Source organism: Anser cygnoides, chromosome 4, assembly GCF_040182565.1.
Source record: "Anser cygnoides isolate HZ-2024a breed goose chromosome 4, Taihu_goose_T2T_genome, whole genome shotgun sequence".
Taxonomy (NCBI): Eukaryota; Metazoa; Chordata; class Aves; order Anseriformes; family Anatidae; genus Anser; species Anser cygnoides.
Genome location: NC_089876.1, coordinates 62,891,750 through 62,913,321, shown reverse-complemented (window position 1 = coordinate 62,913,321; position 21,572 = coordinate 62,891,750). Strand labels below are relative to the sequence as shown.

General features: G+C 35.0%; 1 long non-coding RNA gene across 1 annotated transcript; it reads right to left on the bottom strand.

The window, feature by feature from the left end:
- Positions 1 to 385: 385 nt before the first annotated feature.
- Positions 386 to 12,127, bottom strand: LOC136790623 (uncharacterized). The gene is made up of 3 exons (XR_010830914.1): positions 12,038 to 12,127; positions 11,868 to 11,899; positions 386 to 675 (listed from the first exon to the last, which is right to left on the bottom strand). It is a non-coding gene; the product is annotated as an uncharacterized lncRNA (long non-coding RNA).
- Positions 12,128 to 21,572: the final 9,445 nt, after the last annotated feature.

Below are 21,572 nucleotides of genomic sequence, written 5' to 3'. Positions count from 1 at the left end.
AATTAAAAATTGAATGGCTGTGCTACCTCTTGCACCTGTGGCATTTAGACTGACAGTTAAAAAGGAATGTCTTTCTTTTTCACTTTAAGTGTTATAATAACACACTAAGTTTCTAATGTTCTCCGATATTGATATCTAAACACAAGGTACAAGCTCTGTAGTTCAAAGCAAATATGGCCTTTCCTTTAAAATCTGAAATGCAGTATGAGAACTATATGAAAAGTATTTAAGCTTTTTTTATTAGTAGTAGTATTATTTAAATTATGAAAAGGAAAAAACATAAATGCTATTAAGACCAGAGTCGTTGTAAAAACTCTTAGTGTAACTTTTTTTCTTTAATATGCAAGCTAGACCACATGTAGCAACTGTTTTTGTAGCTTGCTGAAATTAAGCACTTCTTGTTTTGTTGCAAAAATATACTACAAAATTAATTAACCATATTTTCAATGAATTCATTCTTAAAACATTTTACAACTTAATAGATTTTATGTCTGTAACAGTACATGCTGCTCTTCACTCCATCTCATCCTCCCAACCTTCTCAGACATCCGGATTTAAAGTAGCTGCCAGGAAACAGGCTGCAATCCAGAGAGGTAAACAGAAGCCACTATGCTGGAGAGCAAATAAACCACAGGCCCTTGGCAATGGTCAAATAGCTTAAAGGCAGCATTTTCACTGGGGAAAAAAATAATAATAATAATAAAAAAGGCAACAAAAAACAAAACACAAAAACACAAAAGCCTCTCCCCTCTCTCCCACCCCAAAGTGCATAAGTGTCTTTTAAAGCTGCAAAGTCGAAACAAAAGAAAATAAACCCAGAAGCTTTGTAAAAAATAATAATTCTCCCCCTCTTCCTCCTCCCCCCCACCCCTTTCCACCTCCACCCCTCCCACAGATCCCAAGATTAATTATAATCAAGCCCAGGAAAGGAGGTGGCCATGGGAGCAGCAGTGCCTGGGTTCTCATGCTACCTTGCTGGAATTAGGAAACAGCTACGCTGGTTTTCTTGGAAAAAGTGCTGAATTAATCATGGCTGTAGAATCAGGCTCATTATGGACAGAACAGAGGTAACCTTTTGCTTAAGCTATGGTTCAAACAACCTCAGTGTGGTTTTCAAGCACATCATCCTTACAGAAACCGTATTTCTGGTGATAAAATATTTAAACCCAGATCTCAGAGGGCCTCTAATTCTGCCTGTGGATCCCCACAAAAGCTCTTCAGACATTTCAGATATTCTGTTAAACCTCCACAGGACTGGTTTTTGCTGTCTTTTGGTGGTGAAACTCTACACCATCCTTTTACAATACAAGCTGAATCCCGGCAGCAGAATACATGATTTTAAACTTAAAGGTGAAGAAGAAAGTCTGAGTTTGAATGCCCTGCTAACAACTCTTCCTTAGCAGCTTGCAAAACAAAGATTGGAAGCCTAGAGACAAACCAGATCAAAACAGCCCAGTGAACCAAACAGGCAGTACCAATAACATGCATTTGCAGAATTATTTGTTTTTCCTTTCTGGCCCCTTTCCATGTACAAAAATCTCACAGGACAGAAGAGTCCAGCACCTCAGTGAAGACCTGATAGAGCCAGGTGCTGTGACATCCAGCTGCTTATGGTGACTATGGCCATCCTTTGTCTGTTTCCTGATCTGCAAGGTGCAGATTTAGTAGGAAAGATCGATCATTTTCAAAGACGAAAACTTTGGGGTTCTTAACCCCTCCATTATTGCATTAAGAAAAGCAAAGCTCATGAAATTCTGGATTTGAAGAAGTGCCCTCACACCATATTAAGGTATTTAGAGAGTAACCCTTCTGTCTTCCTCAATTACAGTTGCAAGACAGAATTAAACCAGTTCCTCCTTCAAAAATCCTTAACTTGATTTATTTTTTCTTTTGCTTTTGGTCATACCAGAATTGTTTCAGAAGTCAAAGGTATTGCAGAGAAATTAAAGGGCAGGATTCAGATTTTGTGGTTGGTAGACTTTGTATTGCTCACCTAGTATGTCCCAGGAGTACTGTGGCATGGCCTCATGCTACGTAAGACAAAAAACCATGACCATGGAGAAAGATGCAAAGCACTCTCTCAAACTAATCCTTTATTATTTTTTCACCTACTTCATGCATTTATTTATAAGCATCTAGTGAACATTTAATGACAACTGTTTAACCATATTGCATACATGCTTTGTTTTTGTGAAAATAGAGCAAACGTTGCCTTATTACTGTAGTTAAATTTTTACTACATATAAATTTGAAATTCTAGCAAGTGTCTCAGCCTAATTTATAAGAATATTTTGTATTTTATTTTATATCTGTGAAATAAAGTCACTTATCTCTATTTTATAGGGATTCTTTTATATATTAACTTGCCTTTGAGGTACTCCCTTATATCAGTCAGAATTCATGGGCCTACATTTTTCCTTCTTCAGTTCCTAAAAATAAAATAGATAGTATAACCAAAAGATTGAATGTCTGTAGCCTCAAAGTCTGATGAGCTGACTTAGGCAGAAATGAAGAGCATAAAAACTGTCCTCATTAGTGTAACCTTTCTATCACATTCCTAATAGCTCCATAATTGTAATAGACAAAATAATCACATATTGTGATGTTAATAAAAGGTGTATTAATATATCTTAGTGGCAATCTGATTTAACTATTCTCATTTCTTATGGTCATTCACTTTCTGTTCATCATACTGAGTAAATTACAGTCTCAACTGAATGTGCTAAAATCACTAGATCAAACATCTTTCGTTTAATACTGATAATTTATCTAGGATTATGCAAACACATACATAGAAATGAAATCCTACCAAATCATCTAGCTTTATTTCCTTAATAGAAACATCAGAAGGTTCCTCTTGCTGATGTTTTGCAAAAATTGATATTCATAAAAAACAGAACTACAGCTAGCCTGCCTAGTATCTAAATCTGCAGTATTTGTTAATGAAAGGGGTTGGGAATAGAAGCTGCTATCTGTGGGACTGAAGCATAGACAAGGAAACAGTACACGGGTTCAAAATCTGCTTGACATATACATGGAAGGGCTGTGAAATACAATATCTTTTGCTCAAGAAATAAAATATCCACAAATTGCTGGAGTCTGAGGAAGTATGCAACAATCTGGGAACTAAAGGTGTGAGGAGGAACTAGTAAAAGGGTAAAATGCTAATGGACAGAATAAAGACTGCCTACAACTATATGTTATCCTGCACAATGGTTATCAAAATTCTTCTTTAAAATTGAAGAAAACAATCAAGAAAGGAACCTACTGTATTAAAACAGTAAAGTAAAAAAAAAATCTTAGAAATTAAAAGAATTTCAACAAAAATTAAAGCTATGTGCTAAAAGAAGAAAAATATGAAAAAAAATCTTTAATCCATTAATTCATATTTATTTTGCTAAATATAAATCCCTAATAATAAATGATAAAAGAGGTTTTAAGAAAAAAGGTTATTAAATGCATAAAAATTACTGAGGGAAAAAAAATCAAATGCATCAGAAGAAGGAATCCAACCAGAAAGAAAGTGTAATAGACAACTGAAATATACCACCTGATCTTGAGAAAGACAAGGCCATAGTATAGAAGTTAAATTAATTCTATTCAGTGACACACACAAAGAATAAGGAGGAGGAGGGAGAAACTGTCTCATATTGAAGTGTCAGATGTCAGAAAAATTCAATAGGGGATGTTGTAGCAAAGCATCAATACAATACATTTGTTAATTAGGATAGCTAAGGAAATTTAAATATTAAACTGCTGAAATACTGACTCTGGTAAGCAATCTATCACTCAAATCAGCCTCACCAAAGGGCAGCGAGAGATATCCAGACATTTCTAGACAAAGTAGGTGCATGACTTCGAAACTGAGACTATAAATATACGTGATGAGAAAATTAGACTTATTAGATAGCAAAGTTATTATACTACATTGGGAAATGTCAATGTGCTTTATGCAAAGGGAATGTGATTTCCAGCATAGCTTTTGCTTCACAGATCTGCTGGAGTTCTTTGATGGAGTCAGTGGTGTGGGTAAAAGATATGTTTAGAATAGTATGCTAAAAGCTACAGCTAGCTGTGAAGGCCTGCAGAAATATCTTGTGATATTAACACCGTAAATGAGAATGAAATGTCAGATTAAATGCAATGTCAATGAATGCGAAAAAATGTTTAGTGGGAAAGAAAACAAAAAAAATGCACGACAATAACAACAACAAAACTAAACAAAATAACTTTGCTCTGAAAGACCTTGTAGTCATTATGAGTACCTCTCTGAAAGCATCAACTCTAGGTTCAGAGGCAGCTGAAATGATAAATAGAGCTTAGAAAATACTAAGAAAGTAATAAAGAACAGAAATTGATGTAATGACACTATATAACGTCTGGTGAGTCTGGACTTCATCACAGTTAAAAAGATGCAACAGAACTAGAGCAGTTTCAGAGGCAGAAAATAAACCTAATCAGAAGCATGGAGATTAAAGATAACAATCGGCACAGAATGACATAACTCAAAAAAAAAAAAAAAAAGGAAATAAGAAATTAATGTACAAGTATATCAAGAAATAATAAAAGCAAAGGCCCAGGGACAATCCCTAGATCAAAAAATGGTCCTTAAACTGCTGGTTATCAACAACGAGTAACTCTACCAGGAAAGGTGCAACTTTTTAATATTTACCTTGTTTTTCTCATTTCCCTTGAATCATCCACTATTGTCACTTGGTGACCTGATTAGAAGTTTGCCGGGTTTGACAGAAAATAGAGGTTCTTAAAAACGTTCATATTCTTTTTTTTTTTTTTTTCTGACCTGTATCCAAAAATCATACTTTAACTGTGAGTCTCCTCCTGCAAATAAATTTTATGCTTCGTATAAAAGATGTGTTGATAGATGGGAATTTTCAAATGAGTTGTAGTAATTAAAATCGTTCCTGCCTTAAAGTTTAAGAATTTTATTCTTTTCTATAACCAGTTCTATAAGGACTTCATTCTTTTCTATAACCAGTTACAAGTTCTATTGCTGTATAAAGCATCCAGCTTGGACAGTAATTTAAAAAAAAAAAAAAAAAGTAGATATTTAAGATAGAAAGCTTTGTAATTAATTTTAATAGGGCTTTTGTGGAGCATCTGAAAGAATCTATTTTGACAGCTAATTTACTAATCACATTATCTAAAGCCTATCCTATTCCTCACTGAGCTTTGTTTCAGAAATGGTGGGAACTGTGCCACTGAAAAAGCACACCCTTCGTTTTTCCCATTGAACGTATTGAATAAATTAGAATTTTCTGAAATAATAAATTTAACTAACCTAGAAAGATTCCATCCATTAACAACAACAATGAAAAAATATCAGTGGTTATGAAGCAACATTATATTATTATATATGAAGAAGGATATTTTTTTTTTGTACATGATTTGTTTTATCCAGGCCTTTTGTATTGCATTAGAATGAGTTACTAAATGGCTGTCACTCTCTGCCTTAGAGATAGCTACATTCAAGTGATGAGAAGGGAATTTTTAAGTTGTATCACTCCTTCCAAAGCACAGATGTGCGGCTGCATGTTGGAAGAATGGGAGGTTCTTATCAAGTCTGTTCTTGCATCTTCATGTTTAGTTTATCAGTAACTTCGAAAAAATATAAAAAATGGCTATTGCAGCTTAAGAGTCTCACATGAAAACTGGGGAACAATATATATAATTTATCATTGCTGATGAAAAAAAAAGTGCTAAAAGCAACTTGATCATTTGTTAATCTGTGTACAAGCAAGCAAAAAATATTTAAATCCCACCAAGTACGTGGTTGCATATCACGGACAGAAATAAAAATAAGTCAATAACAAAATGGTTACTGTATCCCAATACGCAGACATAGAAAAGATTTGGGGACATAAGAAAGAAGGGGGAATAAGGTTACTTACAGAGGAACTAACTACTCATGTTCCCTGAAAGGATCAGTATTATCCTTGAAAGTAGAATTAGAAAGGTTTAAAACCTAGAGAAAAATTTTGATATTTTGGTATACTCTAGAAAAATCTTTAATGAGAAAAAAAAAAAAAAGTCCTTATTTTTAATCTTTATGGTGAGAATGACTGAGACTGGCAGAATCACACTATTAGATGTTGCAGAATTGTGCCGTCTCAGCCAGAAATAAATTTTGGGTAGGAATAATTTTATAACACTCATCTCTTCTGTTAAATTCATATTTACATATATATAAATTGTCCTTTAATAGAGATTATATGCATAGAAACTGTTTAAACACATTCTGATGACATGAATATTTATACACAATTAAAAAATTCATCATCACCTCCTATTTATGTAATAGGTATTTCTTGTATATATTATTTCTTTCATGTTATGAAATGGTAAAATATTACCGAAATAAAAATAGATACTCATGGGAATGTGAATATCTGAAAGTAAATTTGTGCTATTAAGAGGAATTCTTTATGGACTGAAATAACATATGAAATCTATTTTCCCTAATTTTCATTGTTCTGCTATCACACTGCCTCACATTTCTACACATTTTGTCCTCTCAGAGACAGTAATTACTAAAACTAAGTGGTATTGGTGAAGTGACTACACTGCTACAAACTTCCCTCTGGTGGAGTCCTGTCAATGACAGCTATTGATTCACAAGTGCATGCTGTGAAGTATAGTAGCACTAGTATCAGATAGCTAGTGTTTTTTGTTTGTTTGTTTGTTTGTTTGTTTTTAAATTTTGCTTGGGCTCAACTGCTCTTCAAACCAGCTTTCTTACCATAACTGGAAGTATTTCAGTTTTATCTGGAAGAAAACTAGCAACTCAACCAATTGGACTTCAGTCTTCTCACGATCTCCTCATTGCCTTCTGATGATGAAAGTTTCCAGATATGAAATCTCAATTTGTTGTGAAGGAAAACAAAACAAAACAAAAACACATCTTTAAGTTATTAGTATTACTGTAGATTCTCAAGTTTATGAAATGACAATATAATACACAGTACCTGAATTTAACAACTGAATATCATAAATCATAGCTACTTAAAGCATATGATACGTAGATACTTAACATCAGTATGTTTGAGATTTTATTTGCTCATGCTCTGAAGAGAGCTAATTCTGCACAGCTATGTATTATACACAATAGAGGGATTCATAAGATAATTGTAGTGCAGGAAAATATCTGTTCAGTACTATGTATATGTTCACAGTCACAAGCTCAGATGCTATTATATGAAATATATTTTTGATTTGATTAAAATGAAAAGAAAAAAAAAACGTAAAAGCTGTTCAGCCCCATTTTTTACTATCATATGTTATTTGCCAAAATAAAATCATGTTCATTTTTGCCTGCTGCTTCACACTACAGCAGCATCAGTAGTATCTTGCTTGTTTTTACCAGACCTTTTGTGTGGAGCCAAATAGGATACTGAGCCTTACTCGTGTTATTGTTATTTAGGTCTTTGTAAAAGGTGATCCGCCAGCAGCTGAGCTCTATATGCTGACCTACATCTACTCAATAACTATTCCATTCTCATTTGTTCTTCTATGTTCATTTTATGGCTGAAATTTCTGAATAAATAACGTCAATAGACCAGTAGACTATGGGAATTTCTATGGTTACAAATACATTCAATCCCATGAGTAAAATGTGATGTATTTCCTTAAACTGTTCCTATGTTCTAAGAAAAAAACACTAAGATCTCATTCTGAGAAATTAAATATTAAAAAAAAAAAAAAAAGTATTTGCAATTTAAAGCTACAAGCATAAGAAAATAATTTAAAAGATACACTTCGTGTCATGAAGAGTTTCCTGGGCTGTTTTTGAGACTTTCTCTGACTAAGAAAGAAGGTGAAGGCTTCTCTTCTGAAAGCGAAGAACTTTGAAGTTCTTTGTGAAGATCTTCACAACAGCAGCTTAAATTCAGCCAATATCAGAATAAATGAATACTTGTAAATAATTATTTTGGATTATCACTCATTTTACATCTTGGTTATTAGACATTAAAACTTTTTTAGTTATGATTATGATATCAACAAGCTGTCAAAAGGCAGTAGGTTGTCTGAAGCTACAGTGGCTCAATACAGGTATATTTAGAAAATATTTGCATCGTGTATGTTGATACCACATTGTATATTTCTCCAGTGCTAAGTATGAAAGATTAGATTTCTGGGTTGCCTGGATACACTACGATTTTGCTTTTAGTAGTGATGCAACTACTTCTGGATTAGTATGAAAAAAAAATCAGTATATTTTCCCTTTTTGAAATATTGGTCACAGAAGCACACCCCTACTTGCCTTCATTAGTTCCAGGCTTAAAGCCAACACAAGATTTACTTCCCTTCAGGTGTTATTTTTATTTTTTTTTCCAGCCTGTCTCTTTTATTTATAGGTGATAAAGCTTAGCCTCAAATGCTCTAAAAGTTCCCTTTACACACCTACCTATGTATATAGAGGTTTTGATGAAGCTACACAACAGATTCAATGCACTTTTCTGATGCAGTTTAAGGAACATAATTCCAACTTACATTACAACAGTTCAAGAAAATGATACTTTCAAGAAACAAATGAACAAAAAAAATAAATTCACTTTCCTGTTCATTTTTGTGGGGTGTGGGAGCAATATATAAATGGCTGTGCATCCATAAATTAAGAGATGATGCAGTACATGCTGTCTGCCCTGCTTGGTAATTTGTTAAAAGCCACTGGAAGAGCCTGCCCACCAAGTGGAAAATTTACAAAGCCTATTTCAAGGGAAATTTGCAGGACCTGATTCTCAGGATATGATTACAAAACATATGCCTAAGTCCTTTGAAAAGCCAGATTTGACAGGTAGTCTCAAGCACAAGCATAACAGGCAACACATAGCCCACAAAGTGGTTGTACAGTAGACTTCATTTTGGTACACAGTAGTTTAGCTTTCAGAAAATGACAACCAGACAGAGCACTGCTGTTACTACCAATGTTTTATCTAATTATATCACTCCCCCAAGCTGTGAAGGCCACAATTAATTCTCTTCACCTGTCAGGAGGGATTAAAATTCACACCAAATGCCTCCTCTGCAGGTGTTTCTTCATTAATTTTGTTTCAGATTGGTGGTGTGCTTTTGAAGAGACCTTCATCATTGCATCTGTTTAGTGCACTTTGGTTAGCATTTTATTTCTGGTTGTCTCTACTGAAAGTTCTCAAGTGGGCTTGCTTGTGTCCTTTCCGGTTACGGTTAGAATACTTAAAACAAAGGTGTGATCTGGGTACTCATTCCTTTCTCTGAGTTGTCTCTATTTTAATGTCAATTTAGTTGTAAAGCGTACTGGGTTAGCTTCTGGGTAATTTCTGTTCCACTAGAAACTGCCACGCTTATGGATTTTTATGTAGACTATTGTTTTGCATTGCTTGGACTCCCTTGATATCAGACAAACATTACCAACAGAATTAGTGTCTTCAAACACACCTCCTTAAGTCAGATGTAATTATTACATGAGATAAAGTACAAACCAATAATAAGGCTATTATGGTGGTCTGAGGGATGACCATAAATTCATTCACAGAGTATTTCCAGGAACATGGAGAGCTACTGCTCACTTCCAATGAAGCTGGGTAGTCTTCGTTTCCTTTTATTTGAAAACCAGATTTAAGATAAACCAGATATTAAGAAAGCCAAAATAAAAAAATATGAGTAAGACCATTCCTTATGTTGGTCTTTTAAGGAGGTAATAATTTCTCAGACCACTATCTACATCAAGAGACTTATCTGCCCTGACCTATTTCCATGAATGATACTCAAAATACACGTAAAAAGTAATTTAATAAAGGTTGTAGATAATCATAAAAAGCAATATTGAAAGAAAAAAGGAAGTGTGCCAGATAAGAAGGACAGACATGCACATTGGCAACCTGCTAAACTTATTTGCTGTTGTGTAAGGTACCAGAACCCCAAAAATATGCTGATTCACTGCTGGAAAAAGTAAAACCATGAATTTTACCATCTTTCTGCATGAGAAAAATACTACTACTCAATATAGCTTTTTGATTTAACTACCGTCAGATGAGAGAAAAACAGACTGAAAAAAATCACAGATATAGGTATGAAAGTTCTTTGGCTATGTTTATTCTCTGCAGTACAGAGAGTTATTGCTTAGGATTAACTGATGATTAATTGATGAATCAATATTTCATCCAGACTGTCCTTGCATCTTTACAGCCATAGTAATAATGAAGTTTTGATACAGTAATAGGAACATCTAATCACTATGCATTTCATACAATCGGGTCAAATATTACCTATGCGGTCATATAAATACAGTAAGTAGGAGAGACTAATGAGTATTAATAACTAAAACATCATGTTTACCTATTCTACTGGTATCCCTGTGACAGGAAGAGGATCAGCTCAGAGCCTTACTTGAAAAAAGTAAAGCAGCTGAAATAGGAATAGTGGGAACTCTGGAAACACTGTTCCTGTAGCTACTTTGTATTTGATGCCTTGCTTTCTGGAAGTAAATCAACATCAGCTGATGTGATCTAAATCCAGCTTGTAGGTAGTCTTCATGGCTGACCAATTCAGCATACTGTAAACTTCCTTGCTACAGTCTACTTGACAGAATAAAAGTCACTTCTGGGACTGCAGTATTGAGAATGATTCTGCACGTCAGACTGCAGTCCCTGAGGAAAAAGCTTTTATCCTGTCAGAGACTTCAGTCCCGGTCTTAAAAATCTGTACTTATGTATCTACATCTGCTTATCAGTAAAGTAAGACCTCTTATCTCCAGAATGTGCAAATATTTAGACTAAATGCATGATTAAAACAAAGTATTAAATTAACTGAGTTTAATTTAGTGGTTGTTTATATTAAATTATTAAACATTTAATCTTATAAGAGTCAGTAAGAGACATACTGTCACTTTCTCTACTGAAGTAAACCATTGAAAATTTAAGACTTTTGACTGAATTTAGGATTTTTGAATCATGGAAAAAAAAGCAGAGATTGATCAAACCATTCCACACAAAATGGTACATTTAAATGAAGATGCAGATATACTGTAGATTACAAGCACTAATATTAGTGTTTGTAGTGCTTGAAGCTGAGCCCCCCATCCCATCCACCCCTAACACTCTCTAAGTTAAATGCCAGTTTCATAAATGGTACAAAAAAGCAGTAACATTTTCATTGATGATTCTATTATGTTATTTGGAGTGTGTAAAGGAGCAAAGTCAGAAGACACGATCATTTTATCTGTGTAATACCAGGGAGCTCCAAGCGATGGAGACTTTCAAGATCTAGTTAATTATTACATAATATCTTACATTCACAATAATCCTCCGTTAACAGAGCGCTAATGGAGTCAAATGCAATATCCAATAATTGCAAAATAGAAGAAATAAGGTTGACTTGGAAATCTCAGTCATACTACTTTTCTCCATGTACACTATAGACATAGTTTGATAATTACTCCATACACTTAGCGGGAGGGAGGATTTGAAATACTCCGAATGCTTTTTAAAAATGTAAATTCTTTCTCCTTAATAAGCTGCAGTGCTGGTTCTCAGTCTGCAGAGCTATGGGTAGACCAAATAGAATGTAAGAGATGGTGGGCTACACATAACTGACGAAATCCTGACTCCCACTTTTGTCTACCAATAGGGATCCAAATTCAGACCTCGTAATAAAATAAAAGTTGTTCTTGATTACCAACAATGGTCCAGTCCACAAATACTCAGAATCATACTCGATTGTACATACTTAGTTGCAGTATTGGATGCATTCCCTGTGGTCTTCTTAAAAGTCACACTGCTAATCACACCAAAACAATGGACCTGATGAAGGAACTGTCAGGTGATACAGGTGCGTTGTAAACTGAAGATAAACTAAACGGTTAGAATGGTCACCTCTTGTCTTGAAATCCATGATCATGTTGGACCTAAAAAGAAACAAGCAGGAATTCATTTAGATTTCCTAGTTTGCCTTAAATTATGTCCTGTGAACACTTCCTAATATTCTAAAATATACTTCAAACAGATCTGACAATGATTTCTGTTTAATGTTTCATGCTCTTTACCTCTCAGTGTGGATTGTCCTAAGGGTATTCTCTACCATATTCCCATCTCTTCCCTCTGTTTGCTTTCTTCTCTCAGTCTTCCATTCCCCTGTCCTTCCCCCCCCCCCCCCCCCCCCCCCCCCCCCTTCCTTTTTCTCACCTTCATTTGGAGACTTGAAAAGGGAGAGCTAAGCCAAGGAAATGAGTTTTTCACTTTGCTCCAAAGCCAAGGAGATTTGTGGTCATCCTAATCTCTACCAGTAATGAATTCCCAAACCCAGGCACTGCTGCTGAGCAAGCCATCTTCTGCTCATATGGGCTTTACTCTCATGATTGACAGCTTCATTGCTCCTAAGGAATGCAGCTGTAAGGGCACAGCACCATTGCAAAAAATACCAACAACCCCAATGCCAACTAGACAAATAAAAATGTATTCTCCAGCATGTCTGGAGGTAATACCTTGGATAGCTCTCAGTTAACATGTATTCTTTTTTTTTTTTTTTAATCAATGAAATACACAGTTGTGAGCTGGAAGAGTTACATACATACCCTTGTATGGCCAAATCCTTGACTAAGAAGGTGCTATTTTTACATCCTCATTTCCTGACTGCAGCTGCACCTCCAAGCCAAAAGCAGGAAGCCTGGTAAAAAAAAAAAAAAAAAAAAAAAAAAAAGTCTAAAATTCAATTCTTAAATTCATGTTTAAGAGCCTAATAAAGAGCTACTTGGGGATTTTTATTGTATTTATTTATTTATTTATTTTAGTTGGTGGAAACATTATTTTACTTCTCTGACTCAGAAAATGACTTTGGGTACCAAAATTTGGCCCTAAAAACAAAGACTCAGTATACTTCTTCAAAATTTTTGCTTAACTGTGAATGTTTTAGATGTCTTTTGAGGGCTTAAAATTGCATTATAGAACTTGCTTCAATTTATCATTGAAAGAATAGGTAAGACCAAGTATTTTTAAGATGTCTCTTGTTCATTGACACATTAATAGCAAACAAATTTGTGATTCAGCTGAGCAAACCCTCACCCCAACTTTTCCTGCTGTGTACAGCTAAAGAAAATACTTGATGTGCTTCATTTTTCCTAACTCTTATTATTTCAAAAAAATCACCACTTAGTGTTTTCAAGGCCATTTGTTTTTGATTAAACATTTCTGTTGTGTTTCAGAACAGAAATTTTTAATGTCTAATTCCCAGTGCCCTGTCCCTCACTATTTCAAACTGTTATTTCTAGCCTTTGCATGGCAGTCACAGGCCCCAGCTGCTCAGCTGTGGAAAACATTTTCTCCAGCAGCAGCAGCAGCTGCTGGCCACTTGGCAGGCTCCGCAGCCAGCTGCGGGACACAGGCTGCCAGCACCACTGGGGCTGTGATGCGGCTGCAATGCCGATGCAGGCGCCTCGCTGCTGATGACTTGATACCCCTCTCGCTCTTCAGCACAATACTTTGAGTGCTTGTCTCCATTTCAGTTCAAGCCATCAATGTCAAAAAGCCATTATGATTTTTAATTGGTGCAACAAATATGTGGTCATTGACAGGTCATCGTGATTTCCTTACAGAATCTGAGCCTTACAGAACCTAAGCCTGACTCCCAACTTTCTTTGCTCGGTGGGCAGGCAAGTAAGCTCTCTGCCAAGCCAAAAAAAAAAAATATGTTTTTGTGCACTCTCACACATGACCCATATATTTGTGACTGGATTTTCAATGATGCCCCGAGGAGCTGTGATTCCTGCGATTCACTGCCACCTGGAGGAGCCTAAGTTAAGCTGGAAGACCATCAGTACCTCCAAATATGGTTTAACTGCTCAGAATGGTTTTCAGGTTTCATTTGGCACCATGGCAGAGAAATTAGGCTGGGAGCTAGGTTTAAATATAAATAAAGGTCTCTGTGAGTGTGTATGTGTTTAAATCATGCTTTATTAAAGAAAAAGAGAATTGATATAAATAAAATATGACTCCTTTTCTCAGTGAATTGTGTCCACATTGCTATATTACCTTTAATCACGCAGAGCAAACACAGCTGGATTCTTTTTTTTAGTAATTTCACCCTTTCCTCATTTTCAAATGGACCTATTTATTTTATTATAAATAATATTCATGAGATACATAAAAGCTTTAACATTTTATAAACTATACTGTATTACTGTTTACTTAGTCATTTGCAAATTCAAATGATTTTAGCAAGTGTTAAAGCTCTGTCGTGTCTTTAGTTTCCTGACTATTCAGATTCTAGTATCAAAACTCTCGTTACCAAATAATTGTGATATAGTCCATAGTGTTTTCTAGAATGATAATAAACATTGCAATAAAAATATTTTCTCAGCATTCTGGAGGTATTGAAATCAATAGGACAGATTTAATAAAAAATTCTCCTCCTATTTTGTCTGATATTTTGCCAATTAAATGTAATTTCAGTTCTGACGTTATAAGGCTGTGTATGCACTCCCAAAGTGCTCTTTAAAGTATATATTTACCTAGTAAATATTACTAAGTTTTGAGAGCAGTTTATAATTCACATCATGGACTGGATACACATTGATTCTTAGCAAAGGTTTTCAAGTAAGATTTTAAACATATATTGTTAATGATTTTGCTCTCTACCCAACAATTGCAGTACAAGTGAAAGTGCAAATCCCTCCAGCCAAGCATCCAAGGAGACATCTCTGATGGGCTGTGCAAATATTTGGCAAAAACCCATCTGAGGCCTCTTTAAATTAACCTTTTACATGGCAGAGCATAAAAACCCTCTTCGGACTCCCTTTGGATTCATAAGATGCTGATAGGAAGAGAGAAGGAAATTCTTCTCGATGCACACTGATAGCCTATGATTTTGCCATAATGGCCACTATCCAGCAAGTTTGGTCTGTGTTTTCTTCCTAGGCCATACACCCACACATTGAGCATGGTTCCAAAGGTGCTAGCACAAGTTTGCTCACCTCATCAGTCCTTACACCCTTGCCTCCATCATGCAACCCAAGGTAGATAAGAGTTTTTGTGAAGGAAAGTATGGTGGATCTGCACTACTTGCAAGATTAAATCATACCAGTCCCTAAGTTTGCAAAATTGATCTTTCATTCATACACGATGAAGTAGTCCCACCTACTAGACTTTTTTCCTCTGGGCTGCATTAGATAAATATATTACAAGAACTAACTCTTCAATCTGGATGTTGCTTTTAGATATTTTGTCCATAAACACTCAGAAACTGTAGCACTGAAAAAAAGATCTTTCAAGGCTAAACAGAAGTTATTTGATCTTAGACAGTAATTTAAAACAATGCTGATTTTTGTCATTGGAGAAAAACATAAAATCCCTCCCTTGAAAACCAAAGTTTACATAAAAGTAAGATAAATAACTTTTGCTCTTACATATTTGTATAGAACAAATCAACATCTTCAAACCAAACATTAATATTTTATTTTAAATCTCTCAGGTCTAATCTCAATGAAATTCTTTATTATTTACTTTTAGAGCTATACTATCTGATAAGTTTTCCTTTTGCCTATGAAGAATAGAATTCCCTAAGCATTACTATTTTTATTATGCTCTTCGTCATGTCAACCAACTTCAGACTTGACTGGAAAGTTGGCAGACTCATCTGAAAAAAAAAAAAATATATCCAGCTAATTACAGTGTTTTGAGAGAGTTCTAGAAATTGGCTAATGAAAATTTAGCTTCAAAATTCTCCATTAAATATATATATATATAATATTATTATTATTTTATATTATTACTAAATTTTCATTTGAATCCAAAAATTGCTGAGCACCCTGTCAGCTCAGAAGAACACTTATTTAAAAATATAGCCTGGCAAATTAAAGTAGCCCTCTGTCTGTATAGGACTTCATTTCCTGTTATATTTTCCATTAAAATATTAACAGACATTATTGAAATCTTTATGACCAACAAGACTTTTATAATCTCTCCCCCCTAGAAATAAGCCCTTTTTCGTTTTTTTTTCTTTTTTTTTTTTTCCTTCCCTGCCAGATTTCTCTCAAGTTCTTTCTTTCTTTATGGATTGAGCATTATTCTGTATATTTTTGTCATATTTTGTCAATATTTTTCTTTTAATTTCGCATATCATAGCCTTTCTCTTCCTCCTTTCTTGAAAGGTTCCTGGTCTTTCTGTCCTCTCCTCTAGGCTTTTTGTTTGTTTCATACATTTTTAATTTCTCATTGGATTTGCTACCACTCCCCTTTTCCTTTCCAACATTTTTTTCCCTATGCTCTTTTCCCATATATGTCTTCCCCCACATTTCCTGAAGCTCTCCTTCCTTATTACCATGTAGCTTTATCTTGGAGAATTACCTACACTTGCAATTAGCCATTAACTTGTGTGAGTATGTTAGGAGAAGAGAGGTTACTGTATTTGAGTTTAGCTGTATGTAAGGTTAGTTGAATCACCTCCATACCTAATGATGGTGAATAAACTGTGGAAAGATGGTTTGTCCCCAGTGACCTAGAACTGGGTACTGACCTGGCCCCCTTGCTGCTCCCTGGGAACAAAGAGCTATTGTATGCTTTAAGTAGACCTCCTCCTCTTGAGTCATCCGTGAAGAAATCCTTAACACAGAGTAGCTTCCCCCCCAAGTTTAATACATCGTGCTGGTTGGTTTCCTGGTGGGCAAGGTTGGAGACTGGATTATCTGTGGCTAGAATAATTTTCTAGACAAGCTTGGCTTTGAGAGTAGAGGAACTCTGTCCATGAGAACTGAGGAACCACAGCTCCCCAGTCACCCCAGACTGGCTGTAAGGGAGTCTCCAGTCACTTTCCTTTACTCATTTGTTAACAGAGAGAATGAACATCAGGCAGCTTAAAATACAAAGGGAATAGGTAATTTCTTGAAGTCTAGCAGTAAGTACAATAACGGCAGGAGCTGAAGGAAGAAGAGGTGTGGTGTTTTTTATCATTATTATTATGTGTTGTGTTTTTTTTTTCTTATTTTGAGGGAAAAGAAAGCATGTGTAAAATGCTATTACTGAAGTGGAAAGTTGTTGCCTAAAGCTAAATTTAACAGAATACTAGACTTAATTGCTCTTTGAAAAATTTCTAAGGGAGCTAAGATAACCATAGGCAGTTCTTTGGCTTACTAATTTTTCATCTTCATGGGAGGACACAACTAAAGCATGCAGGCAGGGGACACTGGCCTGAGGTTTACTGAACAGAAAATGAGAAACTATTGAGCAGAAATTGCTGGATGTAACAAAGAATAAAGTGAGTAGCTGACAAAAGTTACAGACACCATGAGAAATGTTACAGTACTGAGAGAAATGACCAACTTTCGCACACATAGATATCTTCATAGATAATTATAGGGGAGTACTGAAGGTCTTTTAGGGAGTATGGCCTTGTGTTGCCAGCAGTACCCAGGTAAGTGTATCAGCAATACCAATCAGCATAATCAAGATAACCATACAAGTACTACTGGTAATTAGTACAATGCAAGACTAATGTTACCTTGAGAAGATGACCAGAGATACCAAATTTTGATACAAATGTAGCAAACCTACCTGGGAAAAACAGTAATTACACTTCGCTCTTTTTTTTTTTTTTCTCTTTATTTTTTTTTTTTTTATTGGGCCTTCCTGAAAGTATCTTGGGGAAAAAGAAGAATTGGAAAATGGAGAGAAGGAAGGCCAAAAGCATCTGTCTAGTGTGTTCCTTCATAGGTATGTGTTGTGGTTTAACCTGGCTGGCAGCTAAACACCACACAGCCGTTCACTCACCCTCCCCCCTCCCTCTCTGGGATGGGGGAGAGAAACGGGAAAGTGAAGCCTGTGAGTTGAGATAAAGACAGTTTATTAAGACAGGAATATAATAATAACAATAATAATAATAACAATAATGATAATAGTATTAATAATAATAATAATAATGTGTACGGAACAAGTGATGCACAATGCAATTGCTCACCACCCGCTGACCAATGCCCAGCCTATCCCCGAGCAGCTGGCCCCCCACCCCGGCCAGCCACCCCTATATATTGTTTAGCATGACGTCAGATGGTATGGAATACCCCTTTGGCCAGTTTGGGTCAGCCGTCCTGGGTCTGTCCCCTCCCAGCTCCTGCTGCACCCCCAGCCTGCTCGCTGGCAGGACAGAGCGAGAAGCTGAAAAGTCCTTGGCCTGGTATAAACACTGCTCTGCAACAATTAAAACATCAGCATGTTATCAGCGCTCTTCTCATCCTAATCCAAAACATAGCACCCTACCAGCTACTATGAGGAAAAATTAACTCTGTCCTAACTGGAACCAGGACAGTATGCCTTTGTAATTAAGTGTATAATGCACTCTACAATTTGCATGTACTTATACTATGTAAACATAAAGTTAACCTATCTCTTTACCTTGAAGTCATGCAAGTTAGTATGGCAACAGAGGAAGATGATTTAAAGTCTCATGGAGGAAGCATGTTCTACGAAGTCTTGAGAAGGCAAAACTGGTTTGTATTTTATAGGTCTGATAGAATGTCACTTCATAACAAGGCCTGTGGGACAGACAGTGATTTATAAACAGGATAATTAGAAATGCAGGTTTACTGACATCTATGCGTTTAGCCTGCATAGGTAGCTGATGTTAGTCACCATGTCCTGGAGATAAGTTTCATATCCTTTCAAGTTTTACTAATGTAATTTACATATTGTATAAAATATGTATGCCCTACTAGATAGACATGTGTATCCTGCTAGATAGAAGATAGATTTAAGATAAGTAGATATAAGTACATCCTACTGATGGAAGAAGTGTTGGTTTTGCATCCTTATGTTGAGATTTTTTTTTCCTCTCAAACACAAGTAGCTTATAGGAAGTTTTAATTTCTATTTCTATGATACTAATTTCCTGATAGTCTTAAAACTTATTTCTTTAAGGACTACCTAAATTTAAATCTGTTATTGTCATGGGAAGTTGTAAAATGCAAAATAGTTTCAAAGGCATTGGAAAATATCAAGGAGAGACAGCAAATTTATATATATATTTATTTATTTATTTATTTTACTCTATGGCAATATTATTTAACTTACATAAGTTGATTCCTGTCATCTTTAAAACCTTAATGTTTGGAAGCAAGACTGTTCACTAAAATATCAGGAAATTTGAATCAGGTCTCAATATAGGTTAATCAAAATTCTCATTGTATATAATGAATCCATCAATTTTGTTTGTATTTAAGATTCTTGAATAATGAAATTACAGTTCCAGATTCTAATTCATGCCATCTGGAATACAGTGAGAAGGCTGAAGGATTGGTTACTATCCGATAATGGGGAATCCCTGTCAGCTGCATTCACAGATTAAGCTTGATACAAAACAGATAGGCTTCTCTTTTATAATTTATTCAGTGTTGTAAATCAACTACTCTTTACTCACAAAGTTTGTTGCTGCTTTCTCAAACTGTGGTTAATTTGTTTTTTTTTTTTTTTTGAATGATAATCATGTTTATTTTGAAGAAAGTATTAAAAAGTCAGCTGCATAGATTCCTGTAGTTGCCATGTACCGAAGTTTTCTTAAACTAGATCTTGTAATATCAAAGGAGATTCTCTGCTTATGTTCAAAGTAATGTTAGTAAAAATGCAAGATTTCCCAGGAAGATAAGTCTACTTCAAGATTGAACCATGTATTAATTAACAGTTGATAAGCTTCAAGGATTTTATATATATCATGAATCCAGTCAGTTATAGAATTATTACTGTCTTTTTATAATGAACTAGATACTGTCAAAGCTGCTGACTAACAGCAGCTGTCTCCTGAGCAGAGCTCAGCTCCATTCACAGGGCTGTTTCAAAGCCCTGACTTCACCTATCACCCAGACTTCACATAAGGCCTACTTGGGATCACAATGAAATTAGCTGTAATGAAAGTTTGTCTAGGGCAAATGTATGTCAATTCTGACGTCAATTCTCCATAAAACTGAATTATCCATTTTTCTAACTGTTTCAAGTATTCAGTTGTTTGTACAAACCACTGAACTTCAATGAAGACCTCTGCGCCACTCGGAGGACAAGGAATCATTGGTCCATTTAACATAAGATCACTTAGTTTACCATAAATTCTTTCCTGTTGATGACCATAGAAAAAGTGAAGCTTTTCTTTTCTTTTTTTTTATTTTTCAGTATGAATACAAAAGTCAGAATGTTATCTAAAGAGTGCTTACATTTCCAAAGCCATTAACTAGCCTGATGTTAAAGCAGTCTTTTTCCAGAAGAGCCCTTATCAAATAAAACAAATTTGCCAATGTCTTGATTATCTCATGTAAGTATTTTAAATGTTTGCTATGTCTTCAGTAAAATAAAACATACGGTTATTACATTCATTGAAGGTATCTGTGTATATCTAAATCTGAATCAGAAGGAGATAGTGGGAAATATTTATAAACTAATTTGCTGAACATCTCTGTGTCCTTATTAAATCACTATTTCACCTTTATAAAATGTGTATACATACATGAACATGCACACATTCTTAGACATGCTTGTAAATATGTCTGTAAGAATAAACATTATTGTTTAGCACTAATTATTACATCAATGTTAAATGATTCATGGGATGACCCATAATTAAAGCTTTTGAAACTTTTGATTGAATATAAAGAAAATCATAAACTTAAAAAAATGGTCTTATGTTGTCATGGGAAACACAGAATATGATTCCAGATTGTTAAGAAGATGACATAAAGATAACACAAAGGGTTTCTTTGAAAGTTACAACTCTAGAGAAGAAGCTTCATATATAGGGCTTACCTAGATACTGCCTTTTGACCTTTTGTCTGTGAATTGTACTAACAAAGGCTGTATTATTTAACTTTCCCATTATTCATTTTCTTAGAATGAGTTTAAAAGAAATAATATTCTATATATTTGAAGAATCTGTATTTGTAATAGCTGTGTTAGTGCTTGAGAGCTATGTTTCTGTAAACCCTAAGTAGAAGTACAGCTACTGATCTGATTCCATTTCCCTGTGATATTCTTTTCACAGTGAAGAACCATTGCAAAATGTAGCACATTATTTACAACTGGCAGTTTCTGGTTAGAAAAGTCTCAGGGATCAGAACAAGTGACGAAGGTCGGGACCGAAATACATTCATTTTTAAGGATGCAATAGGAAGCTTGATCTTCATTTACTAAGAGCATAGGTCACTGACTTTATCTGCTCTGGACACAGATATCTGGTATATGGCAATGAGATTGCCTTAAAAGGAATGCAAGTAGAATCTGCTTTTTACCCAAAATAGTGCTCTTTCTTTTTCAAGAATGTTGAATTAATTCAAACATTAAGAACAGCTAGAATAAACAAGCACGCCATTTATTTATTATTTTTTTAAAATCTATTTCATTTTCTGTCAGAGCTATTCATATCATCATCACCTAGGATACACTGCAAAGATGCATCTGCTCATAGTTCTAGCTCAGACCAGGTGGGAATTGTTGCAGAAGTTTGGAGGATAGGATTATCTTCACTACCCCACTAACAACAGCTGTTCTCTCTTGTTTTCCCTCTTCCTTTCATTCTCTCTCTCTTTTTTTTTTTTTTTCTTTTTCTGTTTTAATGGT